Here is a 17,762-nt window from a genome sequence, read left to right as displayed (position 1 = left end):
GTAAAAAAGTTAAGAAACATTGTTTGTCTGTGCTCTGCTGTGTTCATATGAATAGTAGCAAACTAAATGAATCACACTGATTTGTTTCACTCCAACACTGTGTTAATTGATCAATGAATCCTGTGTGTATATTCAGAAAGACAGAGGTAGATGTTACTATACTAGTTATTTTTATTCAAAAAGTTTAACATATTTACAACACATCATTAGATCATTTCAAATATGTACAAAGGGGGACAGGGGAGGGGTTTGTTTTGAGGAGTAGAAAAAGGGTGAGGGCGGGGGCTTCTCCACCTCTTCTCTCTCCTCCAGCTCATCTCGGCCTCCTCCTTTCTGTAGCTCAGTCCCATAGTTGGAGTTTTCTCCTGCTGCAGTTTCGTCTCCTTTCGGCCCTGAAGCAAGCACCTTCTCGTTCTCCTTCTCCATGTTGACCTCCACCTCACTGCTCACTTGTGCAGACTTGCTTCCAGAATTTTAGCCTTGGCCTGACAGTCAGTGAGCTCGGCCAAGCAGTCAACATAGGCCCTGAGGCGAGCATGCCCTTTCTCTACCTCCTTCGTTTTGACAACATCTTTGGCTTTCAGCTGGTTTTCCAGCTGCTCCACCTTCTCCGTCAGGGCCTGGATTTCATTCTCCTTCTCTGTCTCCATCTCCCTCTCCGTCTCAGTCTCAATCTTAATCTCCTTCTCCTTCTCCTTCTCCTTCTCCTTCTCCGTCTCCTTCTCCTTCTCCTCCTCCTTCTCCTTCTCCACCGCCATCTTTATGATATCATCTCTGTCTTTAAGATGGTTTTCCAGCCGCCACACCTCCTCCTTAAGAATCAAAATGTTCCTGTTGGCTCGGAGGATTTCGACATTGTAGATCGTCACAAGTTTCTCCTTCTCCTTGTCCTTCTCCTTCTCCTTGTACTTCTCCTTCTCTTTCTCCTTCTCTTTCTCCTTCTCTTTCTCTTTCTCCTTCTCCTTCTCTTTCTCCTTCTCCTTCTCCTTCTCTTTCTCTTTCTCCTTCTCTTTCTCCTTCTCCTTCTCTTTCTCTTTCTCTTTCTCCTTCTCCTTCTCCTTCTCTTTCTCCTTCTCCTTCTCCTTCTCCTTCTCCACCTCCACCTCACTGCTACATCCTGTATCAGGCTGGGGTGGCTCCTGGTGCAGCCTGGCTTCCATCAGCTTAACCTTGGCCTGACAGTCAGTTAGCTCAGCAAGGCAGTCGAGATAGGCCCTGAGGCGAGCGCGCCGTTTCTTCAGCTCCTTCGCTATGACAACATCTTTCTCTTTCAGCTGGTTTTCCAGCTGCTCCACCTTCTCCGTCAGGGCCTGGATCTCATTCTCCTTCTCGGTCTCGGTCTCAATCTCCTTCCTCTTCTCCTTCTCCTTCTCCTTCTCTTTCTCCTTCTCCTTCTCCTTCTCCACCGCCATCTTTATGAACTCATCTCTGTCTTGAAGGTGGTCTTGCAGCTGCCACACCTCCTCCTTAAGAGCATTGATCTTCCTGTAGGCTGTGAGGAGTTCGTCATTGAGGATCTTCAGAATATCTGGTTTCTCCATGGTTCACCACAGAGAGTAGATCTATCTTTTGAAAAAGCTGTTGGATGAGTTGATGCACTATTTTTAGTAGAAGTTTCTGCTCTTGTCTGGAACTTGAAGTCAAAAGGCTTTATGTCTGCAGGTGACAAGATGAAATAGTGTGTAAGATTTAGGTGAATTTGATCAATCAAACATTCAATATAAAACAATTGACACAGATAGAGAGACACACGCAGAGAGAATGAGAGAGAGAGAGAGAGAGACAGACTGGCTGGTTTAAGCGAGAGATTGAGATTGAGAGAGGGAGAGAGAGAGAGAGAGAGAGAGAGAGAGAGAGAGAGAGAGAGAGAGAGAGAGAGAGAGAGAGAGAGAGACTCCCCTTCTGCTACTTGTGTATCTGGTTGCCATGGAAACTCAACTGAATGCAACTGCTCTCTCCTCACTGGGAAGAGAGAAATCTAAACTCTGAGTGCACCACTCAAACAACTATAATTCAGAAACTATAAGTCCTATCTGTGAAATAAAGACATCGGGAGAATTCCAAGACTTTGCCGGACACACAGATATATTTGAAATTTGTGAGAGTAAAAAAATGGGACCGTGTGAGCAAGTTATGCAAGTTGATGCTCCTTCCAGAAAAGTTTTCTCTGAAATAACATTAGACCCAATAGAGAGGGATTGTTTTTTTCCTTAAAGGAGCTACACACCTCATGTAATGTGCTCCTAGCATTAACTCAAGCTTCCGTCAACTTGTCCTTCAACACATTCAAACTACACATTAACCAAAAAATCACCAGTAAATTTTTTGGGGAAATAAAACTTCCCTCATCAATCACCATGGCACCAAGCCCCTTTGATTTGAATTTGAATCTGAATTTGATTGACAGTGATGGAAGCTGTTGTTTTTTTTACTTTATCTTAAATACTAAAGTTAAACACCAAGGTTAATCTTCCCAATGTTACAAAACACATCGTTTGGTAGAATAAGATGTGAAATGGGAACATTTCCTGGTGCTACAGGTGTTTTGTCCACAATGCCTCGCTCTGCCTGGCCTCGGAGACCTAACGCTACTTAGCATCACGTTAACACATATCACTCATTAAGATAAGCAGCAGAAAACACAAAAGAAGCCAGCAACAATATTTTCACATTTGTCATAAAAGCAACAGAAAACCGCACATTATCAACATGTAACAGCAGAAGCTTCATATTATACAGCGGTTTAATTTCAAACTTGAATAATGAGCCTGAATTGTATTGGTTAGCATGCTGGGTAAACACAGAGAGAGGGTGAGACATGACTTACCTCAGTCAAGGTCAGAGTGCAATAGCAGCTGTCTTAAAATTTAACAGTATTTAAAGCAATCAACAGCCAATCAGAGGTCTCCTATCAAAATACCAACTTTGATGCTGTTCATCAAAGCATCAAAGGAGGTATTGAGAGAGTGTCCCTGTCAATCAAAATAATCTTCTATTTCAAATCTTAGCATCTGGTTGCTATGGTGATATAACCACCTACTGATGAGGAAGTTTTGCGATCATTTATTTCTGTAAATAAAAACAGGACGTTTCATTTTGGTGGACTTTTAATTGCGTCATTCTTGCAGCATCTGATCTTTAATTTTTTTAATGGCTCCTGTCTTATCACCTTCTTGTCTTAGTATTTATATATATATATACATATTATATATATTATATATACATATATATTAAGGCTGTCAACGTTAACGCGTTAACGCGTGCGATTAATCTGGAAACCTTAACGCGTTAATTTTTTTTTAACGCAAATTAATCACATCACCAAGTCTGACCACAATTTCCTGCCGTAGTCCTCCAGCGCGGATGTTTACCTGCCTGTGGGTGAAGAAGTAGCGAAGTGATGAGTGAGGAGACGGACCCCGGTGTGCTTAACGGCAAATTTAGATTTAAAAAGCTTCTGAATGGGAGTTTAGATAAAACCAGAGTTGTGTGTACATACTGCAGTGATGAACTGTCTTTCCACCGTAGTACAACGAGTCTGAAGTAACGTCGTAGTGCAAAGCACAACTTTGCTAACACAGACGCTAACACCGAGTTCAAGCCGTGCTCGTCAAGCTACACTGGCAGCGGAGTGCAGCAGAGCCGGTGCTCTGTCAAAAAGACGATAACAACTAAGCTAACTAATGCTATAGCTAAATGGGTTGCAATAGACTGCAGACCCATCAACATAGTTGAAGACAAGGGGCTTCGAGACATTATCCAGATCGCCTCAGGGGACTCATCCTACAAAACGCCATCGAGGAGAACTATTGTCACAAGAATCCATGAACTCTATGGAAGTGAAAAAAAACACTGGACATCAGTAAGCAACCATAACTACATCGGCATAATATCAAGTATCAAATAATGTTATTCATTGTAGAGTTTGAAAAGGGACTGTTTACTTTGTCTCTTCAAAGACACCATGGCATTCATTTTCTTTATAAACGTTAAGCCTACTCAATGTAAAAGTCATGAGGGTAATATGTCATAATATGTCAAATTATTTACAGGTAAGCAGTTATTCTTGTACTTGATGTGGTTGTCTGCCAAATAAATTTGTATTTTATAGGTTGTTGCTCAGTGACTAAAGATATTGTTATTGCCTGAGATGTAAAATAAAGTTTAGAAAAGCCCTAACCAGTTTGTTATACATTTCTTTATTTAAACACCGTACTTGAAAATAGTATTAAATAATATTTAAGTGTGATTAATCATGATTAATCACAGCCTATTTACGTGATTAACTTGATTAATTTTTTTAATCGATTAACAGCACTAATATATATATACAATATATATTTACATATATGTTTATATACATTAACATATGCATGTAATAAATGAAACAAAATACATTGTTCATTTCATTGTGTAACTCAAAATTCAGACTTAAATAGTTTAAATTTATTTTACCAAGAGGTTCATGTCACACTGTATGGAGAATATTTAAGATAAGACGATTTTCTACAACCACAAATTCCATTGCAAGTGTTTTGCAGCAGAAAATACCTTCATAGGTGTCTATGGATGAGAGTAATACAACTCAGAGCTCAAACAAAACCTAAAGAATCACGGAGATGGATGACCAATTACAATACATATGATTAACTGGATATGAAATGACTTCTACAAGAGGATATGACATTTTGATCATTTTGCGCAGCCCTAGTTTTCATTGAAATGCTTGTTCTCTCACATGAAAATACTTTGTTCTTTAAAATGCACAACAATGTTTGTCAGTAGGACTTCCTGATATCTTCCTCAACGATGAATGGACACACATTCTGTTCATCCACCGACTGCCCTACCTTACACATGGCATGACAGTATGATTTTGAAGGTCGGATTTCAAAAACATCTCAGAGTTAATTTTTACTGTTTTAGATTCTTAGTACTGGAGATTCTTAACATCTTTCTGTCTAAAGTTGATTTTAGGTCTATTTAAGAAGACGTGTACTGTTTGTAGTGATCTATTAATGCAAAATGCAACAAATTGGTAGCTAACATGGTCTATCAATGAGGCCTAACTGGTTTGACCGCTATAGAGGCTGTTGGAATATATGAACTTCATTTGTTTGGTTAATCTTTATAGTTATTTCTAGTTTCTTGGTAGTTGTTTGTTCTGCCTTAAAAGATATAAAACAAGCACGACGATTTCCATGACTTTTATAACTTCAGACGACAAGAAATAGCCAATAACGATTCAAAGGGAGCAAACAACATGGAACCTCGAACAAACACAGGAGAAATGATACATGTAAAATGATTGAGAACAGTCAATTATATTAATGATTAGATAATAAGATATAACAAATACGATTCTTAGTTTCAAAATGTACTCAAAGGAGAGACGTTTAAATGTGCAAGAGTATTGACATTGACAAATGTGACAACTGAAACAATAACATTTGTATTGGAAGCTATCAAATCTGCACCATCAGCAAATGTAGTCATCCTTATAAATCCTAAACATCTCATTTAATTCAATTCAAAAATATATCAGGTAGCACTATTTTGACATGTGACCATCAAATACTACAAATTGCAGCACTGACTGAACTTTCTCAGAGGTTTGACCCAATAGTTAAGTCTCTGGGCTTCAGAAGAGAGTTTCCCTTTAAGTGCCACAATAAGAATCCTTTTCCAACAGTTTGGACATCTCCATCCACGACAGGTCCCACTGCACCTCCGTCACATCCAACTTGGTGGCAGGAAGCACCCCTGCTGGAACTTCCTGTTTGGAAACTGGCCAGCAGCTCCAAGTGCAGAACTTCTGGTACCTTCAGGAAAATACAACAGGCAGTGAATCATTTACTTCACCACCTGTTGGGCTTGTCGTTCATGCAGTAGAAAGTAGGAAGTCAAGACGGATGAAGATTTTATAAATACTAACCTGTAGTGACAAACGAGCCAAACAGTCAAAGGAATGACGATCAGAAGTAGAACCCCACATGAAGCAATGATCCATTTCCAGGAACCTGATCAAGACGACATAATACTTGTTTAAATAAATAAAACTGTTATAATAACAACAACAATTGGATTTCCAATCAACTTGGCGGACAGATGTAGTAAGTGTCAGGAAAGGGCCCACTGTATTTTGGTATTAAGCCGATCCAGTCATTTTTTAACTCTTTCTTTAACATTGTGCTTTTAAAACGTTTTCCTAGGGAATAATTCTTGGACCTTAATGAAAAAAATCTGCCGTATGTAGAGGACTGATATCTATGAGTGTGTGAAATTTGGTGCAGCTTGATTGTATTTAAGGGGACTGCTGGGCCTTGTTGAATATGCGCTCTACTGAGTCCCATTGTAGTTTCTTTCATCTTATTAGATTCTGAGGGATCTTCCTGATGAAATTAGACCTTGATGAAAAGACAGAGCAGGAGGAGAACCAGACAACCAAAAGGCTTCACTCAATAATGAAAAATGTGTTGATTAATATTGAGTATTTCCTCCAAAACAAGTAGATGTATATGAATAAGAAAAATAACAGTGGAGGCTGGAGTCTCCTCTGATGTGAAGTTTCCTAAAAGAAACAACAGTTGATATGTGACACTGATCCACTTCTATAGAACACACAGCAGAGTGATGATGTTCAGCTGACCACTGTCCGGTCTCACTGATAACCAGCTCTCTGGACTCTGCAGCTGTCTGACGCACACCTGTAGAAGCCTTCATCTTCCCGTGTCACATTCTTAAGAGTCATCTTTATGACTCGGTCTGAACCGGACGAACTGTTAGAGTCAATCAATGCTCTGTTTTTAAAGAAGCTGGTTTGTTTGTGTTTGCCGCTCTGATGCTGATAACACAAGGTGACATCGTCATCCGTAAACACAGGGGAGGCTTGGGTCTTCAGAATTATGTCGCCATCTGTGGAAGAAAAATAGAAGGCAAGATTGAACTCCTACTTCTTTTAGCCCCTAAGGATGCTGAATTTTTGCGGGCGCAAACATTCAGCATCCTTAGGGGCTAAGCCCCCCCTTTCTTTCAAACCTAGAAACGCCCCTGGATCAGACAATGTTTTACATCTAAATCTGTGGAGTTCTCTTTTAAAACCCACCAATCCAAAAACCCTAATTGAACTGGGGACATGTTAAATTAGGTTACACACACTGTAAACACGTTTTTCCTCTTTGACTTTCAGCGCACTTCAATCCAATTAGAGACATTATGGAAGATGGGATCCTCGGCTGATGAGCAGCACTTTCACAACAGAGACACTCCGAGGAACACTGGACACTTTGAATAAATCAATTCAATGAAGAAACCCACCCTGTCTCTTTTATAGAGGCACATGTCTGTTGTCACTAGAAGGTTAATGTGTGTTGGTATGTTTCTAGTAAAAGAAATGAAATATTTACTATAATTTTAAATATTTAATGGAGAGTGCAGTTTCTCTCTGCGCCCTTTACTTTGCTTTAAATTGACATAGTGACAGTTGCAGTAAAAACACTATCTACAGTATAAAGTACAGTCTACAGAACCTCATACATCTCAACCAGGAGACAAATAAGGATCTTAATCTTGTAAAAACAGCTTCTCCTGTCATACTTCTGTTTTATATCCCCTCTGCTTTACTCGATATAATAACATTAGACAAGCACTGGAGACGGAATTCGATATTACTACATTTTCAACAAATGCAGGCACAAGGAAAACAAAGCTCTATGAATTGGAGGGAACAAATAAAGACGTGGTGCTTTGCATTATTGTGGTCGACACAATAGTAACCTGGTCCCTGGACACTGCCTACTGCTACCTCTGTTTAATATCACTGCTGAGAAAAAAGAAATCAGACAGTGGAATTTGGGAGGTGAAGTATTACTGAACACAGATCTGTACTGACAGGTTAGGAAGTGAACTGTTCCCTGTTGTTGCCCCGAGTGCTGACCTCTGATCTGTCATCTCCTATTCACAGTATGTTGCCCTAAGAAGGTGGTCAAGCCTGAAACTGTTCTCAATCACATTGACCATTAAATAATGGTGTTAAGAAAAATCTAGTTTATACATTTTAGTGCATTTATTTATATAGTGAAATGTATTTGACTGCATAAAGTCATCATATAGAAAGTGAGGCAACAATTCATGACATGTTTTATTGATTAAGCTGTTAACTGACATGTTGGATGTTTATGTATAAACACTTATCTTGATATAGTTATAGCTAAAAAAAACAAAACAAGGTCATATGCATTTATGACTTGAGACAAACCCATAAACAGATGTTTTCTACATCTCTAACTGAAGAACACATGTAACAATATGACGTATATCACAAGCTGTTTCTTTTGTGTTCTTCTTTTTCTTTCTTCTAAATGGTTTAATGTTTATGTTTCCTTTTGTCTTGTTATTGTAGAGTAAACAAAATCATTAAAGATCCATCTTACATCATCTAATGAGACTGAGCAGATTCTACTGGGGGAGAAGTCGTCTCCCGGCAGAAAATAGAATTCCCTCTCTTTCCAGCTGCGGGTCACCTGTGCTGAATTGGCTGAATTGGTTTGTGACCCATCTTGTTCGGTGAACTGAGCGACTGAACTTCCCCATCAGGTCCAACGCAAGACCAGCTATTCAGCTCCATGCTATACCCAGGAGGCTGCAACAGTCAGTCATCCCTCTGTCCTACTTTCCTTCTTTTCATCTTCCTCATCCTCCTCCTCCTCCTCCTCCTCTCACATCTTCCCACCCTCTTTCTCCATCCCCCCATTTCACTCCTCTATTGCAGGAAAATAAAATGTAGCACTGGTCCGCCTCAAAGTACCATCGATAAAAATAAAAACACTTTCTGGACATATCTGGGAAAATCCTGCAGAAGATTGAAAGCTGTAGTTTGTTGGGTATATCAAAACATTTGAGTGAAATCTTGATGCATAGACATTCACTTAATTATAAATAACATTTGAGTTTCCGTTTCATGTGAGCAGTATTTGAATATGCAAAATGTAATGAAATATAAACAAGTGAAAACAATATAGAAAGGGGATAAGAAGCAGCTGCCTGGAAATTGATGGAGTTCAGGTCGAATGAGCTGCAAAAGCAAACAAGCTTCCAGTTTTTCCAATTTCTGATTGAATTTCTGTCGACAGGCAAACCAAAGGAAAAAGAAGAGCAGGAAAACCAATGAAGGCAAAGAGGGTTTCACATCTGCAAAGTATCAAACTGGTGACGACACATATACTCAACTGATCACTTGTTCATAGCTGTATTTCAAACAAATCTTCTAAAATAGCAGCTTAGCTTCAGCTTTTCTTCTTCTTGTTGTTTGTGTGCATTATAGGTAAAAAGAGAATTCCACTTAACAACATGAGTGAAGACAGTTGGGGAGACATTTTTACTCCAAACATTAGAAACAAGTTTGTTAGATCAAGTCTATGCAGTACAATGCTTATTACAGTATTTTGATTGCAACAGCTTCTATAACAGCCTGATGAAGTGTTATTGCTCGGTTCCTTTCCTGATCTTCAACTACACAACTCTGCAATCGTTAATTAAGAGAGAGAGACACAGGCAGACAGCCGGACACAGAGACAGACAGCAGGGCGGACCAACAGAGACAGGACCAGAAGGTGCAGAAGACAGGAAGAATCATAGAAAGTGACAGACATTGAGAGACACAAGAGAAGGAGAGAAACGCGAGTGTGGGAAGAAGGAACGCAAGAAGAGGATGATGAGCTCCCCGGGCTGTGAACCCGCCATGTGTAGAAACATGCTGCACCATCTGTGTTGAGACTGTTTACGCAGCTCACCGCTGCTCCAGACGCCCTGCAAACACCCACCCAGTGCCACCTCGCCCAGGACATCATAGGGCAGGGCGGTGGCATGCCTCAACTGGCACAGAAACAAAAACAGCAACAAAAACAACATCTACAGCAAAACACGGTGACAGCTGAGCAAAGTCAGGGAAAGGCCACGGCAAGTGTCGGAACACCAAGCACAACACTTTGAGAACGGCAGCGATATAGAGATTGTAATACAGTCACCACCCAAGGTAGACTTACCACAGCCTACGAGATTGTGAAATTATGTCACACGCCCATGTTTAGAAGCCACATGGTAAACAGCTTTATAAGAAAAACATGTTTCATTTGCAAATTCAAGAAGAAGTACTACACTGCCTAGAATCCTCAGGTGAAATAGCAACATTTCTGATTGGCAAAGTTGCTGTTAACAAAAAAATGCTACAAAATAATGTCGGCTACAACCGTATAATCCAGCGATGCATACGTGTTCCACAGAGCAGCATTGATGTCCCTCTCGAACATGTCGTTTTTTTTAGAGGTGAGGAAAAGAGTCCAAAGAGGAAAATTACTTCAAAGATATATTCAAGAAGAAGTTTGCTGGAAGTCAGTTGCCTGTATTCCAATTTGCAATATTCTTTTTTGGCTCTAAATCAAATGTTTTTATGGTCATGATTCATCTTGCTACTGATCGGCCGGGCTCCCGGGTTAAAACTATCGAGGAGAAGAATGGAAATGTATTTTCTTGGACCAGAGCAATTCTCAAAGTCTTTATCACCATCTATGAAAAACAAAATGTTAAGTTAAACACTAAGTAATAAAATAAACACTTTACAACTGCAATAACAGCAAAGCCAACATCAGTGAAATAGGACAGAAACATGGCAGCATGTTACTGGCATCACTTGATACCCCGCAACAGAACATTACCCTAAACAGCAATGACAGCCATTGACTGCTCTCTGTCGTCAGGCCTAGAATCACACACGAGCACTAATCATGATAAATCTAAATTGATCACAACTGCCGACAATGAGCCAGGACACAACCGCCACGGTATCTGCCACAGCGACTCGCGGAGAACAGAGAGAAGCAAAAGAGTGAGAAAAAGAAAAGAACATGACAGAGAACAAACAACACAAGTGATGTCATCGAGAGAGAAGGAGATGAGGCTTGTGAGGAAGGAAGAGAACGAGCAGAGGGGGGAAAAGGGGCAGAGCAAGTGGAGTAAAGGAGGCCGTTAAAGAATGACCAGCGAGACAGAGAGAGTGTAGTTTGTGTTGACAGTGCTGTCGTGTCTTGGCGGTGCCAGCTAGACTCGAGGGACGTCTTCAGCAGACAGTGGCTGCTCAGAACCTGACCTCTCTGCGTGGAACCAGAACAGACCAAATGTCCGCAGGGAGGTGGTGGTGTTCATGGTGGTGAGAGATAAAGCCACGAGTTCTTCCAAAAGCATTTTAGAGACACAAACATTTGCCATCGACTGACCTATCCCAAAAGCTCTCACCCGATTGTCCAATCATGGTGCAGCCACTGTAAGTGCACAGGGGCCGGCCTGTGAAGATAAGATTATGTTTACACATTCAAGTGCTGCGTATAGGTCTGTGATAAAAGCAGCACACAGTATAAACTCCAGAAAAGTTTGGAGGTTTTTAGCACCCGATTACACCTGTGCTTTTCAGATAACCCAATCTCCTAATTTTCGCATTTGTTGCTAACCAGCTTGTTACAGATCAAAGTACCAAGTTAACAAGGTACATTATAGAATCACGACATTTGCTTTGTGTTGCAGGCTTTTTTCCCTTTGACAACTGACAAACACTGAAAACTAGTTGCATCTTAAAATCTGAGTATTGTTAGTGTTCTGCTTTAGGAGACCTGACCTGACTTTGACAAATGATTCTGGTTTTAATTACCTCTGCCAAGGAGTTTATGTTTTCACCCCTGTCCATTTGTTTGTTAGTTTGTATGGTTGTTCGATTGCGAGCAAGATTACAAAAAAGTTATTAGATGGATTACAACGAAACTTGGCAAAAGGAAGTGGTGTGGGTCAGGGAAGAGCACATTTAACTTTATGAACTTTTGTGTGGTTTTAAAATCCCTATTTGTGGTAAAGTGAAGCGTAATTCTTGAATAATTTATAACTGTATCAGCAGACACTGTGTTGTGTACTTTAATACTAGAGGTGAAAGCTGCTTTGTATAAATATAAATAATAAATTACAATATCTGTTTGGTTGTTTTTTCCTAATATTAATGCTAGATAATATGGGGACTGTGTGCAAAATGTAATTTGGAATTTAAACAAATAAAAAATTACAACACATTGAAACGCAACCCTACAAAAAGAAAACAGACTCTGTACAGACACAGAATCTGCAACCAAATATAAATCTCCATTAAGTGGAACAGAGAGACATTATGATGTCAAACAGACAAGCAGCAGTACCAAGGTTTCAATATCAGTCTGATGCAGAGTATGTCAGACTAACAGTGAAAAAATTAAACATTCCCTATGCCTCAGAAGCAAATCCTTCATTTAGGTTACATGTACTGTGCCAAGGTCAACTCCATAAAATCAAATACGCAAGATCAAAACTGCAACTTGTTTATTGGAAAATCTGCCCATGTGGCTGAGCATCTTGGCAGGAAGATGAAAAGATGACTCACAGAAATAATGTTGGGGAATGAGGAGAAAGCAAACAATGAAGATCACGGGTAGCGGCCTGGTTAGTCCTGATTGGCTCTGAAGCAGAGACCAGACTGGACCGATCCAGACTAGGCTGAGTGCCCAGCGCTGCCACCTAGGGCAGGGGACCAACAGAGGGGCGCGGGTTGAATGAATATGTCTATTCATTCTGGCAACAGCGCGTCCAGCTAGGCAGAGAGCATGAAGCAGAAACAGGGAGAGACAGAGAAGGATGAGAGCTTTAGGAAGACATCTTGGTCATGACTGGAAGGGTTTGGAGAAGCAAAGACTTTGAAGAATGAAAGGAGGGAGGAAGTTGGTTTGAAAGGGATAATGATGTATCTCCTTCGAACAATGGGGACGGCAGAAAAGCAGCGGTGGTGTGACCTTTGCATAAAGGAGCCTGTGTGAAGATGGTGCATGTGCGATGCCTCTTTGTTAGAAAACTTTCACAACTTAAACTTTGGCCCATTAACCAGTGTTCTGTACGCTGAGCATTACTGTTGAGTCTTTTCACAGCGTGTTATCCTGCCCCTCGGTGCAGAGACGAGTAAAACAAGGCAGCTAGTTAAATACTCAAAAACAGTATTTGCAGACCTGCCTCAGAGGCATTATGTTTATATACAGTAAATTTACAACAAAGATGTGACGCAGGAAATATAATAATGGACAAATTCCTTTTTTTCTGCTGTAGTAATATGGTTATACTGAACACAGATATACCAAAACAATAATAACATAATATAATAAAAACCAAAACCCATTATTTCCCCTTATTTCTTCATACCAAAAGTATTTTTGTTGACTGAAATTTAACCACGAACAGGAATGTATGCAACCCTGAGGTGGCAAAAGTCACCACCAGTCAACTCAAAATGTTCACAATACAGTAAATGTGCATTATCCATATTACAGTCTCTGTAGGTTTATGTCTTCAATATTTAAAAGACCAACAGTGACAATTAAAAGCAAAAAGCAACATACATAATAGTTGGATGTATTTTGACTTAGCTTGGTTCGCACTAAACTGAAGGAACTGCAGAAAAACAAAATAATTAAATTCACATTAACAAAATAGCTGTACTCAAATAGATAATTGAAAATAGTCCACAAACTCCACCCTGATAGCAGTCAAGTCGATAACAGATACAAGATGTCTGCCGTTATTTGCCTGGTCCCAGATCTGACAGAATGTTGGATGGATCAACGTCAGTTAACTGAAACTGCTCTGAAACTCTGCCAGCACCGGTTGGATGCTACGAGCGACCCGGTGCATCAGCGCCCAGACACATTTCAGATGTGCGACTGTTTTGAAAACAACTCGTCAGATCCAGACTAAACCTTGTTCATAATTAATTTCAGTCTCCTGAGGTTGACTTCTTGATCAAATTCCTAATAAATGTAAGACTTATTGGACTAATCTCTCAGATGTAAGGGGTCACATCTTCCCTGCTCACTCACTGACGCCTCATCACAGTCTTCCATTCTCTACAAGTTCATTTTCATACCCTCAGATGAATCAAATCAATGGCTACCTGCGAGGTAGATACAAATCAACAAACTCACATTTTGTGATGGATGGCAGTAGCTTAAAATGTATAGGATTTGTAGTTAATGGGCTAAAACAGTTCATTCAGGCATTCCACTGGGAAAAAACAACCTTATAGGAGAATGGACCCAATATGTTCACAGTATCGTCAATTATCTAGCTTTAGTTCTACTGAACATTCCTTCATCACACTTCTACCGTACATATGCTTGAGCTCAGAGCTCTGCTGATCCGTGGATGGACAAGCGGGTCCCTGGGCAGTGACAACAAAGACGAGGGCTAATTTTAGACACGCTGCAGCACAAAGCAAAACCGCCTCGGAAAATTAGAAGCAGGCTTCTGCTTGATGAGATGACGACTAATGCTGGTGACACATCCACTGGTATTCATGGGGATAGATTTATAATGCTGGCAGATGTCGGATATGATCACATCACAAGTACATAAAGCAAACTTGACAAAACCAAACTTCATATGTCAGGGGTTTTGAGTCTCTAATGATTCCCAGTGAACGCGGTGTCAAAAGTTTGAGTGTCGGCGTGAAGAGGGGACAGTGTGACTGAAGGGGACAGAGGCAGAAAGAGTTATAATAAGTCCTTGTCCAGAGGAACACCTTGGTCCTGAAGATACAGATGAGAAAAGAAGCTTTAAGGAGCAGCGAGTGTCTTTATCTATGCAGGAACCGCAGGTGGCTGGGTCAAGTGGGGGCCCACGGCTGGGAGGGGAAGATAGTGAATTTGGAAAGTTGTGGGAGAGCGTTATAAGGATCATGAGGCGGTGAGAACAGAAGGAAAGTTTCAGGAGGAATCTGGGTGTCCCAGTTCGATTCAGTGAAATGGAAGAAAATTCATTTCATGTGAGAAACCTCCATATAAACAAGCAGAGAAGACACTGGGGTTATAACTTGTTCTGTCTCTGCCCTGCAGCAAGACAGAAACTCTACCAAGGATAATAACAGACTTTTAGAAAAGGAGGGAATACATACAGAATACAGTTTTAGAACTGAGGGAAAACTGTTGTTTATGTGGAGACTGACCACAGGTGGGTTATAGAGGTTGAGAGCAGCAGGTCATTTTGGTAGGAAAGCAAAGAGAGAGCAGCGCTAAATATTTGATGTGGCCATTCTGCTGGAAATTAACATCGGAGAAGAAAGATGAAAAGCCGGGAAGAACGACAGGTGGCCAAGAGAAAAAGATATAACATGCTATTAAATTCAGACAAAACGTGTATGAACATCGTTTTGCATGCAGTGAGGTTGTATAGCTGTAGCTCTAGAGGCGCAGTGTATGATAAGAAGTGTGTATGACAAGGAATCATAGGAAGAGTAGGTGACAGTCAGAGATTGAAGAAGTCAGATATAAGTAAAGCAACAGGAGATGACTGAAATGACGGTGGTGACATCGTGACTTTGGTTGCAACACGATAATCAACCGAGCAAAGAAGAAAGAAGAAGTGTGACCTTCAGAGGGTTGTGGGCAGTGAGGCAACGCTTTGGATCCCAGCGACCGTAAAACCTAAATGAAGAAGAAGACTGAAACGAAAGAAGAAGAAGACACATTAAAAGGCGGTAAGGCAACTTGATGTCGGTTGCCATTTGCCAGTAAACCGAACAAAGAAGAAGAAGACTGAAATGACAGACGGGGCGTAACCGATCCAAGAAGAAGAACCTTAAGGTTGGTTGCCACCCGCCAATAAGCCGAACGAAGAAGAAGAAGAAGAAGAAGAAGAAGAAAACTGTAATAACAATTTCAAAGATTTTAATAGATTTTATGAAAAATTATCAATTTGCACATAAATAAAATAACGATGTGGGTGTATCTTGTCATTTAAACCATGACCTTGTAGGGCAACTATTGTTTTATTACTTAATAATATTGGTGATAAATCCGTTACATTAAAGATGATCTATTTAGCTCATTTTTAGCTCTGTATTTTATTCTAAGACTCCACTGCAGTAACTTTTCCATGATTCACAGTTTTCTTTTAAAAGTTCTCTCAAGCTGTCTGTTATGCAACCCCTCAGTTGACCCTCCGACCGAAACAGGCACTACTTCCCTGAGCCTCCGTTAAAAGCCCAATTTCTTCAGATGGGCCGGACAAGCCTGCAAGGGGCAGCTGGCACTCTCGAGCAAGCATCCTCTTATCTGTGCGGAGCTGTGGGTATAATCGATTGGAAAGAGCGACTCCTCAAATCCATCCGTACACTCAGAATATGAGAGCGGACAGCACGGACATCCGCTGTGAAAAAAAATAGAGCAGGACGTATCTGTTTGGTAAAGACTATTCCCATTACCTGCTTGTTGTGTGACTGTGGATTCAGTCTTTGGATCACAATCTGCATTAAACAATCAATCTAACTATTTTTCCAGTTATGCCCCTGCTAAAGGTTGTTTGTACTCGAAAATAGCTAAGATGCCTATTGGGGTCACTCCACTTTTCAGTGGGGGTGCTGTGACATTCAGGGTTTCCTATTAATGAGCCAATCGGCAGAGTTTAGTTAACTCCGCCCACGATGCCATGTTTTGCTCTGCGCTGGTTGGTGTGGTTTATTTTAGCAGGAAAACTAATCAACAGATTCCGGTTAAATTTTAAATTAGAATGTTCACTTAATTTCAGTGTTTTCCACATTTTTGTTTGAATTTTCAGGGAATGAATCATGGATCTCAATGCAATGAAATCTAAGAGTTTGAACAATGTGTTACAGAACCAATTGAAAATCAGGATTTCATGATTTAAATGCTGTTTTACTGGGGAGCTGTTGGGCCTTGATGGATATGTACTCTCTGGTGAGTGAAAAGTATTTGAAATATTTGAAATAACCATGAAAAAAGAGAGGACAGCTTTTAATCCTTGAAACTGTAATATTTCCTCTGACAGTAACCGTGACATCACTCAGGAGACCGTCACCTCCTTGTTGAAATAAACAAACTGACCTCCTGAGTGTGAGGAGGGAGAAACCACCGAAGGCTTTAAATTCAAAATGAGCAGCAGAAGAAAAAACATCAAGCACTTACCATTAAGACTCCATTACAACACACTGGGTGTCGTTGTGGATGCCTGTGGAGACATCAGTGGTTTTCTGTGTTTTCTGGTAGTTTGATAACTGCTAAGACACAAACCAGCGCCATCTTGGAGTTGATAGTTAACCTGTTGCTAGCATGAGCTCCAGACGTGTTAGCTGCAGGTTTTTCTCCGCCACCTCCTCGCCTCCACCCTCAGGTGTCCTCCTGCTCGGTGAGGAGGTGTCAGTGTCTCACCTCCAAAGTCACTCTGCTTTTCACCGAGTCCCACATGAAGACGTTTTTAGTTGAAAAAAAAAAAACGAGCTAATGCTAAGACTCTGCTGCGGCTAACAGGAAGTGGTCATGAGGTCAAAAGTTCAACACGTGCCCTGCAGCTATTGGCTGATTCAGATTTCAGTTTTATATATATATATATATATATATATATATATACATATGTAAACTTTATAATCCAAAATGTATATTACATAGCTGGCAGTAAGGGATGAGCGAAAATATAAAATTACATTACATGTAATTTGGCAGACGCTTTTATCAAAAGCGACTTACAATTGGTGCATTCAACATCTATGAGGGGCCATTCAGGGGTTCAGTATCTTGCACTTCGGCATGCAGATGGGGAAGAGTGAGGATTGAACCGCCAACCTTCTTGTTGGAGGACGACCACTTTACCCCCTGGCCTCTTAAACTATAATAGAATAAAACATTAATGAGAAGAGA

The 17,762-nt window shown here is 40.5% G+C and overlaps 1 long non-coding RNA gene across 2 annotated transcripts; it reads right to left on the bottom strand.

Moving 5' to 3' along the window:
* Window positions 1-4,516: 4,516 nt before the first annotated feature.
* Window positions 4,517-17,162, bottom strand: LOC128438566 (uncharacterized). 2 transcript variants are annotated; one of them, XR_008338343.1, is made up of 4 exons: window positions 17,034-17,161; window positions 6,650-6,915; window positions 5,936-6,020; window positions 4,519-5,822 (listed from the first exon to the last, which is right to left on the bottom strand). It is a non-coding gene; the product is annotated as an uncharacterized LOC128438566 (long non-coding RNA). The 2 variants fall into 2 exon arrangements; XR_008338344.1 differs by lacking the exon at window positions 6,650-6,915 and having other exon boundaries at window positions 4,517-5,822; window positions 17,034-17,162.
* Window positions 17,163-17,762: the final 600 nt, after the last annotated feature.

The sequence above is a fragment of the Pleuronectes platessa genome, chromosome 4, assembly GCF_947347685.1.
Source record: "Pleuronectes platessa chromosome 4, fPlePla1.1, whole genome shotgun sequence".
In the NCBI taxonomy this organism is placed as follows: Eukaryota; Metazoa; Chordata; class Actinopteri; order Pleuronectiformes; family Pleuronectidae; genus Pleuronectes; species Pleuronectes platessa.
Note: the sequence above shows the minus strand (reverse complement) of the source record. Positions and strands in the feature narration are given on the sequence as shown.